The 13,616-nt window shown below is 34.7% G+C and overlaps 1 long non-coding RNA gene across 2 annotated transcripts in view; it reads left to right on the top strand.

The window, feature by feature from the left end:
- Window positions 1-13,616, top strand: part of LOC104911176 (uncharacterized) — a 77,255-nt gene that overhangs the window by 50,199 nt on the left and 13,440 nt on the right. For both annotated transcript variants that reach the window (XR_014883282.1, XR_014883281.1), the window contains one exon: window positions 12,413-12,447. This is a non-coding gene — a long non-coding RNA (uncharacterized LOC104911176). The remainder of the gene's footprint in view (window positions 1-12,412; window positions 12,448-13,616) is intronic.

Here is a 13,616-nt window from a genome sequence, read left to right as displayed (position 1 = left end):
CACACATCTATGGGCCCTGATGGGATGCATCCATGTGTGCTGAGAGAGCTGGCAGAGGAGATAGTTGAACTGTTCTCTATCATCTCTGACAGGTCTTGGAGAACAGGAGAGGTGCCAGAAGACTGAAGGATAGCCAATGTCACTCTGGTCTTCAGAAAGGGAAAGAAGGGGGATCTGGGAAAGTACAGCCCAGTTAGCCTCACCTCTGTCCTGGAAAGATGATGGAACAGCTTGTTCTAGATGTTATCTCTAAGTAATTGGAATGGAAGAAGGTCCTCAGGAATAGTCAGCATGGATTCACCAAAGGAAAATCATGCTTGACCAACCTCGTAGCTTTTATGATGGCATCACCAGCTGGGTAGATGGGGGGAAATCAATGGATGTCATCTACCTTGACTTCAGCAAGGCTTTTGATACTGTCTTCCATGACATCCTGATACTGAAGCTGAAAAAGTGTTAGATAGATGAGTAGATGGTGAGGTGAGTTGAGAATTGGCTGACTGGCAGAGCTCAGAGGGTTGTGATTGGCAGTGCAGAGTCTGGTTGGAGATCTGTGAGTAGTGGTGTTCCCTGGGGGTTGGTGCTGGGTCTGGTCTTGTTGAATATCTTCATCAACTACCCTGATGAGGGGATAGTGGCCACTTCTGCTAGCCCACAACTCCAGGTATGATATGCAGCCCTCCCCTTCAGCTGCGGAGCCCACCAGCAGCTGGGCCAGGGCCACTGGGAGCTGCTGCCTCTGAGGGAAACACTGATTATACAGAGCTGGAAGGAGTGACTGACATATCTGAAGGCTCTGCTGCCATTCAGCAAGATGTGGACAGACAGGAGAGCTGGGCAACAATAAACCAGATGGGTTCTGTATCCAGTTCCACTTCTGTATCCAGGTCTCCCTGATACATGAAACACAAGGATCTCCTGGAGAGTCCAACAGAGGGCCCTGAAGATGATAAAGGGCTTGGAGCATCTTCCTATGAGGAAAGGCTGAGCTAACTAGGTCTGTTCAGTCTAGAGAAAAGAAGACTCAGAGGGGATCTGATTAGTGTTTACAAGTATCTTAAGTGTGGTCAGTGAGGTCAGGACAAGGGGAAATGGCCATAAACTGGAGCATAGGAAGTTCCACACCAATACGTGGAGGAACTTCTTCACAGTGAGGGTGATGGAGCACTGGAGAGGTTGTGGATTTTCCTTCTCTGGATATATTCAGGACCTGCCTGGATGCCTACCTGATTGCACAGCCTGATTTGCAGGGGGGTTGGACTTGATGATTTCTGGAGGTCCCTTCCAGTCCCTACAATTCTGTGATTCTGTAAAAGCCACATCTGCAGCATATGCTTATTTCCTACAAGTTTACACTTATCTGTAAATGTTAAAATTCATAAATTTGTATATGTTTATACCTTTCCATAATATTTTAAGTATTAGATACTTTCTGAGGCAATGAAATGAATTAGTGTCCTAAGAATATAGGGTGAAGAAGCTGGTTTCTAAATCCTGAAAAGAATCGGACAGTGGGAATTGAATAATGTTTTCAGTCAATATATCATTGAGTATCATTAAAAGAGGTAAAACCAAACCATTAAATCAAAATACAGAATGGAGAAAAATATTTGCTGGGTGTTCAAACTCATCTATAATTACTTTCAGGATGCACAGTTTTCCTATGACAGAATCAAATACTCAGAGAACAATAAAAAAGTCAATCTTGAATCTTAAAATAGGCATTTCATTTTAAATATTAAGCACAAAATCATTTGTGAAATGAGCCTTTTTCCATTCTCCCCGTCCCCAGAATTGTAATGAGAAGGGAATTACATCCCCTTTCTTCTTTGAAATAATGTATATTTTTAAATCAGTGATGAAGACTGACATAACTTCATTTTATTAATTTATAACTTCCAATAGATAGGCAATTACAATATGCTCTTAGATTGCATGGATTTGTTTTTCTGTGTAAATCCCCAAAGGCAGAGTTAAGAGCTCACTTGTATGTATTTATGTGTCTCTATGTGTGTATGTATGGTAAATTAGTTATGTGAATTAAAGCAGTGAATTACATAGTGATGTATGTTCTCTGCTGGACCATTCCAGTGCTAGAGTTTGTTCAATTTCATTTAGGGAACCCTCATAAAACCTCCAACAGAAATCAGTGCATTATTGAAACAGATTCGCAGGTTTGCTTTATATTGAAATTTATTCCTTGAATCTTGTTTTAAACTAATTTTACTTTATTTTTTTCCCCCTCCACAGGCTTTCACTGCAAACTCTGTGAACATGTATAAGAGATGCTAGATGTTTAGAAATAATAATATTGCAAAGACATGTAACTCTCCTGCTGTGGCACAAAGGCATACAGAAAAAAAACAATGAACAGTACAGCTAAAACCTTTAGGTTCATGTAAATTTAATTTGCTCAGAATTTTATGATTTTATGAAAAAAGCAACAGACAAAGGCATCTCATTTTATTTATTTATTTATTTTCCATGTCTGCAGGTATTTTAGACTTCTAATACGTAATGCATTGGGTTAGGTTACTCACATGTGCTTTCCTAAAGTCACTGGAACTAATGGTAAGGAAGGAACATTCACATGAATGTATGTGGGTCACTATGTAGGTCTGGATCTTTATTCATATTGCAGTAATCAGCAATTCATGTTTTTAGTGCCATATGAACAGAGAAAGTGGATTGTCCTTGAGTATCATTTATTAAAGAAGACATTAGCAAAAAGGACTTTCAGGTTATACTGTAAGAGCTTATATAAATCATGGCTTTGATTTTTTTTCTGGCCTTGGCAGCGTGAGAGACTATTACAGCTGAATATGTTCTTTATCTTCATTTTCCCCCAAATTTGGCACAAAAAATGTTCTCAGTTTCTCTCTTGTGAACACAATCATCAGTGTAGTGAGATCTTCTCTCTTCAGAAAACTATTAGTAGTGAGAAGAATGATAACATTTTGTATTTACACAGGCTTCATTGTGACAGTCAGTCTATTTTGTAAAGAACTGTTCTTTCACCTATAGCTCTTGGACTAGCCCCAAATTTGGGCAATACTGATGTGCCCTTTGCCAGTTCAATCTTAACCAGCCTTCGTTCTAACATATATGCAGACAAAAACATCCTGTTAAAAAGGATTTCACTATAAGCATACATGCTTAAAAAGAATGTTGTTTTATAATAACAAATATCTTATGTTTGAGAAAAATGCAATTTCCTTCAATAAATTACCAGAAGTGAACCACTTTCTTTGTGAAGAGGTGTTTACTGAGGATGTCACTGTTTATTTCTATTAGTTAATGTGTAACCTAGGCTTTCAAGAGACCTGAAATTTCAGCATAGAAAGAAATGGTAATTTCAGTGATATCAAAATTTGTTGGAAACAACTGTTCTAAAAAGAGGAATGTGTAGAATGACAGTCCTTCTTTGCTGAAGTTGAAATACAACAACAAGGAGTCTGATTAGAGCTAATTACTCTAAAGATGTATTGTCAGGAACTCTTGAAAGAGATTGTTCTGAAACAAGAAAAACAGGAAGAAATGATTAATTTCTTCAGCAATAGAAATGGGGGTATTGGTGAGAATATTAATAAAGGATTTAATCTGTACCTAGATATGCTTTTAAAATAAATACGGATTAAAATGTAGCTAACTGAAATGATCTCTTTTCTATTCTGTGAATAATGACAATTGCTATACAACCAAAATTGCTCAGATCACAGTTGCTCTGATGTTATTTTACTCAAGCATTTTTGATGCATTAATAGGAAAGAACAGTGCTTCCATCTGTATAGACTCTGTATTAGACTAACAGTTAAATGTTTATTCTGTTCATCATATTTTTAGGAACAATGTCAGGCAAAATAAAGACTGAGATATGAGGATACAGGACTGTGAGCTCTGGAGAAACTGCATGCTACTTAGGCAGCTAAAGAGCTTTGTGTCTCTTGACACTAGGGTATGAGAAATGACAAAATGAAAAGCCATGTTAGAAAATGTGAGATTTCTTATCTTCCATCAAAACAGCAAAACATTAACACAAGGAGAGCACAGACATTGTTGTATATTGGATTAACCCCCCACAAGACCCAGAAGCAACCAATATTTAAGAAGGGTAAATGTTAAAACAAAACCTGTAGTCTTCATTATTACATCTTCAAAAATATTCAGAATCTCCTTGATATGTCTCAAGTTCATGATTATTATTATTTTTTCTTTATCGGCAAAACACCTGCAAATGCTAAACAATTAAAAGTGAAAAACTCTGCGTTTGGTAATAAATAATACCCAGTATTGGAGCACATCATGTGGTCCATATATTTCTGTGTGCATGTAGTCATAATTAAATAATTAAAATTCTGCCACAGCAGTAATAAAAGTATAAATAAAAGTATATTTTTAGTGTCATGAGAAGGCTCCCATTCATTTTTGCAGACAAATTACTGTATCTAAGAATAGTAAATATATAACGTTTTTCCCCAGACACAAACTACCAATATATTTCTACTTATATGTTACCTGGGTGGGGGGGGGGAGGGATGGCTGGAGAAAGGGGGGGAGAAGGGACACCAAAAAAACCGCAACACAAAAAACTGCAAACCAAAACATATACAAAGAGGATTTTTTTTTTTTTTTTCTGATTTCTCTTACTTGTGTTGGTGAAAACTATTTTCCACTTTTTTTTTTTCTTTCTTCTGAAAACCAAATAGTTCCTAGAAAATAAATCTAGTCTGTAAATAGCAAGGAAGGAACTATGCCCCAGATACAAAGAAAATAATTGTGTTAAAATCTCCATGAAATCACCACAAAAAAAAAGAACCAGTGTATCCTACTCATTGGCTCTAGTGGTAAGTCTCTAGTTAAGATATTAACCTGCCAAAAAACTTATATTTTTCTTTAGAAATTTATCTCATAATGCGACCATAGATGAAAGTATATATAACTTTCGTTATGTATCAGTTTAAAATACATATTTTTAGTAGTGTATTCTATTTTTATGTTTCAATTGTAGAACTCAGCTTGAGAATTTCAAGTCATGACTTCTGAAGATGAGGATTTCTATCAGTTAATTTCTACTTCTAGGTACAAACTTCCCAATTAAACTCTTCTTTTATTTTTCTTTTTGTGCTTGGGGTAAACTTAAAAATGGTTTAAAGTTTTCTGATGAACAAATCAACGTACAAAACACTTATCTCAAGAATCAGTAGAAATGAAAACCACTGTGATCTCGTTTTAAATCATTCTCAATGTTGTGAAGATCTATGCTGGTAGTTCTGTGTATTGTAAACCATGAAAATACCACTAGATGGTGCTCAAGAATACATCTAGTTCCTCGGATTTGTTAAGCAAATAGGCTGAAAGATGCTGAGGATTGCATTTACCACACTGTTTAGTTATTTATAACGTCGTCTTTTCCATAGTAAATTACAGAAATTACTGCAAAGTTCCTGGGATCCTAGTAAGTAGGAAAATGAAATATTTTGGGAATCAGCACAAATTCAGTAAGTTTCCAAGAGATAGACGTACACTTAAAGATATATTTAGGTCTCAAAGAGTCCTTTCCAGATGTTATCTGCACAGGCACATATGCAAGATCCACTATTTTTTGAAACAATGAGCAAGATGTATGGGACCCTCTTGCAATGTCCACAAGAATAAATCTGATATGTAGCCTTTGTTTCACGAATTCTCTCCATAGGAGACAACAACAACTGTTCCACTCTTGTAACATTACAGAGGCTCTGAGTTATAGTCACTACATTTATTGTGTTAGTGCTCTAATCATGAGATTATGGAAAATATGTATATTTTTTTCTGGCTCCCAGCAAACGTACGGAATTTTAAAACTCCAAGAGGAATTTTCTTGCATTGATTGCAAGTTTTAGTTTCTAGGTTTTAGTATGTAGGTAATTTTGTCAACTGGAAGAGATAACTGGATAATGGAAAGTAAAAGGGGACTTAGTTTCATTGTATTTTTTTTAATCTCAAAGTTATTGTATATGACAATCATCAAGTTTAAACTGAAAGCACTTGCTCCAACTTCTTAGCGTCTGGGCTCTACTGATAAGATTTATTCTGAGAGCACTTACATTGTTAAGCTGCAGAGGACCATGAGCAGAGAAAAATTAGACTGCTTAGGAGAGAATTTGCCGTGACCAAAACCGATGTGCATTGTTAGGAATATGGAGAGTAATAAGGTCGAATCTGAGTTACTGATGGAAAATCAGTTACAATTTATTTATTTATGTATTTATTAAGGTGTCTCTTTCTATTAAGTTTCACTAGCTATTCAGATACTTCTTTTTTGAAAATTTGCCATGTATAGATTACAGTGAAATGACTATGTTGAACAGTTTTCTAGCTCTGTAAAGAATGATGGAGGTATTACTCATCCATTTTGCAGAAAAAAGCTATTGACTAAGTTTCACTGAGGAAACAGAACTCAGTTCAGATTCCTCAGTGAAAAACTTATTTCATTTTGTACAGAAAAATCTAAAGAAATTTAGAATGGACAACGAACAGCTTGTGAAATAAAAAAAAAAAAAAAAAAAAAAAGAGGCAGAACATTTTATTTTCTTTGTGGAAAGCATTCTGGCTTTAAAAAAGGGAGAATAATGAAAAGCTTCTTTAATTGATTGTATAAGTAATAGAATTATACTAACGTGTGTTAAATTCTTTAAAATTGAGTTGGAAAACTTAATTCATAATTGGTATAAGCACTGAATATAGCAGTAAGTGAAAACTGCATCTTCAGAGTCATTCCAGAAAAATTCTATACATAGAAAAGCACAAACCATGTTATATTGTACTATACTGCAAACAAGAGTTACACTCTGTAAATTTCTTTATTTCTGTATAATGTAGATTTCTCAGAATGCTGTTACTACACATTGGCTACTATACTACCTAAATTAGATCCAGAATACTTCATAACTATAAGCCTAGGAAAGATTTCTAGTGAAATGGCCATTTGAAAAGGACTGGGTCTTATTGAGTTTTCCTGTGTACTGTATTTTCTTGCTAAGTTGTTCAAAATGGTGGTAGTACTTGCTGAAGTCAGTAGTGTTGTGAAACTGCTTCATAATTTGGGAAGGCAAAGTATGTTAAAATGACCATGACATGAAGATGTGAAATTTGCTGCAAAGCTGCTGTACTACGCTTCCTCTGAGAGGGAAGAAAAGTCTCTTATTCTGTTATCATGCAGTATATCTGAAGTAAAAGGCAGCCTTTTTTCACAGTTGCAGTACACAAATCAATATTATTGTTCTACACAGTGTGCCAAAATGAAGAGTAGTAACGCTTGCTATTGCTTGTGCAATTTCTTCAGGGCTATTTTCAAGCTCCAGTGCTCTTCAGTATTGGAAGATGAGTAAGATGTCTGTGGAATAGATTTAGTATATTCAGGGTATGTGTCATTTATAATATTTGCCAATTCTTGATTAAGCAGATCGACATGACTGGGCTCTCAAGGTCAGTTAAATTAGATAAGGATATGAAGAAAGGTGATGAAGCTATTCTCAAAAATAATATGTAAGCAGTTTGAAAATGCTTTACCTGATATTTAAAAGTACAAATCTCAGGAATAGTGTGAAAAGGTTGGATGCAGCACAGCCCATATAGTGCAACTAGGCAGGATGGAATAATTCAATCCAAATGGAAATACATGGAAAAAAAAAAAAAAAAAAGACTTGGCTGTTTGATGTTAAAGTTGGGAAGCTGTTGGCGCAGTACTACCATACATGATAGTCCCTTCAGCTTTTATAAATTAGGAAGGCCATGGCTGTGTACTTTGGCTTTGAGGATAAAAATCTGAGCAACAACTAATTGCAGCTGGATTTAGGTAACATGATAAGAGGCAATTTCCCCTTAATCTTTTCAAAACTGTACAGTGTAAAAAGTATGTCATTTTTGGTCAGATATAGCCTCTATCAAAAGAAAGTGTTACATACAGTTCTGTATACATTTCAGTTCTGGCTTATTCTTTTGCTCTTTTCTGCAGCGTTCTGCATATGTATATTTCCACTGAGCACTATAAAAGTGTCACTCACTGTATTTTCACCCTGAAGGGATAACTATTCCTTAGCTGTGACTTGAGAATTCTTCATTTGGGTACTCAGCTACTTCACTAGGGAATGATGGAATGTTAATGCTTAAATTTAAACATCCAGAATAGTTAAAGATTTGCAACCAAGCAGCTATTTTGTGGGCAGTCATAGTAACTGATAATACAGTGCAGAGTATTGATTTTTTTTTCCATGTAGTAATGTAGTTCATATAAATTATAGGCTACTTGACTTTACCCTGTAACATTATGACTAGGCATTCTATAATTACAGGAGCATGTATTAACAGTAAAACACATTAAAAAGAAAAAAAAAAAAAAGATGATTATCCATGAAATACTATGTACATTTCATGTAAAAACGGTGTTCAAGACTGAAATATCAGTATGTGTGAGATCAGATTATGAATACCAATGGCTGTGGGAGGAGCAATGTAACATCAGAAAGCAGCAAGGGAGGCAACGGCATAGGCCAGCGTAACATGGGGCCATAATACTTGCTTTATACTTTATTACAATTTTCCAATTAGCTGACTGCTGGAAAGCACCCTGGTTTAATGTGTTAGCAGCACAATTTGCTGTTGCTGCTGTGTTTTAGAACGTAGAGACAATCATGCCATATTGAGAGTGTTATGGACAAACAGAGCAGAACCACCTGTGTAACCTTTTATTAATTAAAATTTTCTGCTTTTCTAAAGTACTTTCCAAGTGTTACAGCAGGTTCGAGGCATTATTCAGGTCTTGAGTGTTGAGAAGTGCTAAGGGTTTACATACCACTTATAGAAAATTTTAATTGAAGAAATATTTTGAAAATGACATTAGAATCTTCCCTTCTTAGTCCCCGTGTAAACCTTCAAGTCCTCTGTTTGAATGGCTTGAGAACAGTAAATGTATTATGTAGATTAAAAAAAAAGCAATTCTTTAGAGCCTTGATATCTCTTGAATTAACAAAGATTGGATCAATATGCTGATATAAGTTCTTAATGAGTCAAAACAGCAAAATCCTTTTCACTCTTTTCCATAATGTTTTTATTTCTCTGTTATTTTCTGTTCCTTATGTCTAGTACAATTCTGAGAGAAACATCAGACAGGTAAAAACCGGGTCATGTAGGTTACCAAGTTTCTCTAAAGCCACGTACTGATTTATACCTGTATGGAGCTGCTGAATCATGGCCTGAATCTCTGATTAATCACCTGAGGCAAGCAATGAGTCAGTCATGGGAGCACAGGTGAAGGCAATTCACCTGTGCTGCAGGAAGGGATGGAGCCTGGCTCCACCTCTCCTAGACCCATTTAAGAGCTGACTGCCAGTAAGGAAGGATCTCTTCTAGAGATCTGCTCCACTGGAGTCTGTCATGTGAGCCCAGGATAGGGTGAGTGTCCTTTTTTTCCTACACTAGTATAATAATTATATCAGTTGAACTCCTGGGTATACTATATCATCATGTACAATTGTACAACTATATCATCTGTATATTCATTGATTGTACAATGCCAAATAAAGATCTAGCTCTAGAATTACTACTAATAAACTGCGGTTGTACAGGTGACAGGAATCAAAACATAGCAGAGGGTTTTATTTACCAAACAAAATGAAAAGTGGGAGGGAACAGCAATTAAATTCTCAAATTTCTTCTTTAGATAATGAGAAGAATAGCAACTCTGGATTCAACTGAGTTAGATCTACTAAGTGTCTGAAGTGCTATTTAAATGTAGTTGAGGCAATTGGCAGTCTTCTATCTAGACTGTATTATTCTTGGATATTATCTAACATAGGAATTATGTATCTGCATATTGCTAATAATCTCTGTAGGCTTTCAGGGAATATTTTAAGCACTCAGAAGGCAAAGAGTGAAGGACTGTGTGCCTCTCTCTACTGATGGAGGCTCAAATGTTACTTCTAGAAGCTGTGGTAGATAGACAAATCAACAGATTGATATTAATGGCATGGTCTTTCCACCTTACTGGATATTTGTTCTTTTACATAAACAGATCTAGAATTCAGACCAAGACAGCACAACTAAACTGTCAATAAAAAAATGTTAATACATAATAGGTATGTCCTGGATTATGGGCTCTAATTGATATCTCTTATTTGTGTTTGGCACTGGGCACTGCTTGCTCACATTGCCTCTACAACTTTCCTATCCTGCCCTTCTGCAGCTGAGAAGTAAAGAATAAATAATATTTTATCTTTTCTGTTTGGAAAGACAAATTGTTCCAGCAAATAGAAGTGGAGCAAATTAAGTTTTGCGTAGGCTCCATTTGTATAACAAACAAATATAAAAGCCACATCAAATTAAAAATGCTCTCTTATAGATTAAAGGGAAAAAAACATCAATTGCATCCTCAAAGTAAAAAGAATAAGTGAGAAAACATAAAACTTCTTGGAAAATCTTTAGCAGAATGATACCTTCCTTGAAATTTTTTTTGCCATATTTTTCCTGCAAGAAAATAAGAGCTCCAAAATAACACTGAATAAAGAAAAGAGAGGAATTTATAAGAGTACGGAACACTATTGATTTTCTTTTGCTCTTCTAATGTTGTCTTGTTATCTGGTTATTCAGTATTGTCAGATCCTTCTGTGATGCTTATCATAATCAACTTTTGCTTCTATTAACTTTTGATTTAATGATGGATTAGTCTATAAGTAATCATTTTGATAAGGAATCTTATCGTAAGCCTTTTGGTTGTACAAATTAACAAGGTAAATCTTGTTATATAAGTTCTTTAGTACCTCAGCAAATTTTTTTTCTGTAAAATTTGTGGGATTCCTCTCTCAATATTTATCCACTTATTTACTAAATTTAGTTCTTATTCAAGTTTTTCCTCAGTTGACAGGTGTTTCTTGGACTGTTATTACATGGTTACCACTGATAAAAATAATAATGATAAAAAAATTACATTTCTTACCTTGAGGAAATTAACTAATTCAAAATTTCACCAATTTCTTTAGAAGTTTCTGGTGAAAAACACCTGATCTTAGCCAGAGTTTGTTTTCTTCGAATTTCTTCATCTAGTTGCAACTTATGTTTTTAAAAGAGGATGTTGTCTTTTACATTGTTAACTACTCACATGGCTTCTTACATGTTTTCTAGATGTAATACACATTATTTAAAGAAGTGTAAGAAAAAAATCAAGTAAATATACAAATATATTTCTACACATAATTTATGCTTTATCTGTTCCTTTTAATTTTCTTTTAACAAATTCCCTGATTTTTATCTGCAGCTTGCCTTTTTGAAATAGATTATTATTGTGGTGGATTTTTGATGTTTCCTTACACCCAAATTGATACTGAGCTTGAATGTATTCTGGTCATTATTTTCAAAGGGATCAACTCTGGAAAAAATTTTGAAAGAATCTCTGCATATTTTTGAGGACAAAAATCAAGAATTGTTTCTCTTACTGAATTGGTGGTTGATTTTTCCAAAGTCCCAGCCAAATTTGGCCAACAATACTTTTTGTCAGATGGTAAAACAAACAAACAACAATACTTACCTAACTAGCATATTTCAATGTGAAGGGACATCTGTGAATCTCAGTGGAGTTTGCTAGCATCTTATTCATCTTGCTACATTCTTAACCAGGGTGGATTCACCCATATTATTAGTTGTTGTCAATACTGATAATTTTACACCTTGCTAAGGTACATGTTAACCTGTTTTCCTACATAAGCTTCCTGTTTGAAACTTCAACCATTTTGTGGAGAATCCATCCATCAAAGTATTTATATTATGTCCTATTCATCTTACGAGGCCTGTACTCTCTGATAACCTTGGTTTGGGGCCATCTATCAAGCTATGCTTTTTTCATATGCAGAAAAAGATGCTTTAAAAACGTTTTTCAAACTGTGGATCAGGGTAGAATTAGTTTAGTTTTGATCATGTATAAATAGTCATTTGACTGTTATACAGGCCAGAAAAATTTATATTTCAGGTAGGTGTGGATATTGTAGATATTTAAGCAGAAATATTGTTTTTCTTTCCAATAATGCAGCCAGCATCTCTGTTACTCATGCTAGTTAGAATTACAAAGTTAAATGTTTCCAAGCTGAACTGTATTACAACTTCTGTGTGATTACAAAGAGTTTTCTACTAGTACTGATTCATCTTTATCTTCCTTCACTGCTATGATGGGTACTATTTTAACCAGGACTTAATGTTTTTTTGTACACTTTTACAAGTTTTTTTTACACTTTTACAACCTCTGCTGTCATCTAGACCAACTACTACATTTACGTGATACTTCATGAAGGGTATGATGTCAGTGCAGAAGTCATAGACAAAATGGCAACATAAGCATTTCAATGTACTGTTTTCAGTATATCACTGTGCTTTTTTTTTTCCTTAGGAGAAAGGTGGAATTGGAAAAGATCTGCTAGTGTGGTGAGTCAAACTACAATTAATATTGATTTCTACCTGAGGATCTCACTTGTGACTGTCTCAATTGCTTTAAAGATCAGATTTCTTAAAATATTTTTGATGACAGAAATTACTGTGCATTTTGAGAATTAATATATTCTATGTGACGATTGGTCATATATACTCTATTGTAAAAGTTTACTGTGGTTGCTTTGAGTATTTAAATGGATGGTATACTTAACTTTATGTTGATGATATTAATAATGCAAAGTGAAATATTTATTACACAGGCAAAGACATTTGTTGTATTAAAATACATCTTATTACCATCACATAAGCCATCACAATCTTAGAATATATTATTTCAGTTTACTAGACGGCATAATGTTACCTGAGGGAATGGCATGAAGCAGTGACAGGGCAGGGTCAGGTTGGATATCAGGAAAATGCGCTTCACCAGAGGTTGGTCAGGCACTGGAACAGGCTCCTCAAGGAAGTGGTCATTGCACCAAGCTGCTAGAGTTCAAGAATTGTCTGAACAATGCTTTCCTATAGTCTTATTTTGGGGTGGTTGTGTGCGGAGCCAGGAGCTTGACTGAATGATCCTTATGGGTTCTTTCCAACTCAGAATATAACATGATTCTGTGATATATTTAATACAACAAAAAAAAAATATATCAAGTTAGAGGAAAATGTCAAAATGATTAAGACATATATGACCATTCACGGAATAAATAAGTATGATGAATGTTTAAATTATTTTATACTCAGTGAATGCTATTGTGTTATCACTTAAACTGATGCACTTCCTTTGACTATTTCTAGAGTAAGATTTTATCAAATGTGTATTTAAGAATACTTTCATAATCATGATCATAATGTAACGTAGCATATCAACACCATCACCAGAGTGTGTTACTAAGCCATTATGAAGTAAAAGCCACTGTGAAGGAAGGATTCTTAGCATCTACTTTATCAATCCTTATTCATAAAAACATATACCTAGTAAGCTTCTAAAATTCCTTGCTTGAAGTTTGATTCTGATTAAAAAAAAGTATTCATAAAAAAATGGAATGAAAAAATAAAACTCTCAACACCTTGACATAAGTATGTAAATCCATAACATAATGCTTACACTGAATAGATTTTCAGTGCCTGGATAAAATAAATTTAATCCACTTAACCAATCTAGA

This window comes from Meleagris gallopavo, chromosome 5, assembly GCF_905368555.1.
Source record: "Meleagris gallopavo chromosome 5, MGAL_WU_HG_1.1, whole genome shotgun sequence".
Classification (NCBI taxonomy): Eukaryota; Metazoa; Chordata; class Aves; order Galliformes; family Phasianidae; genus Meleagris; species Meleagris gallopavo.
The sequence above is the reverse complement of the archived record's forward strand: the minus strand, read 5'-3'. Positions and strand labels throughout refer to the sequence as shown.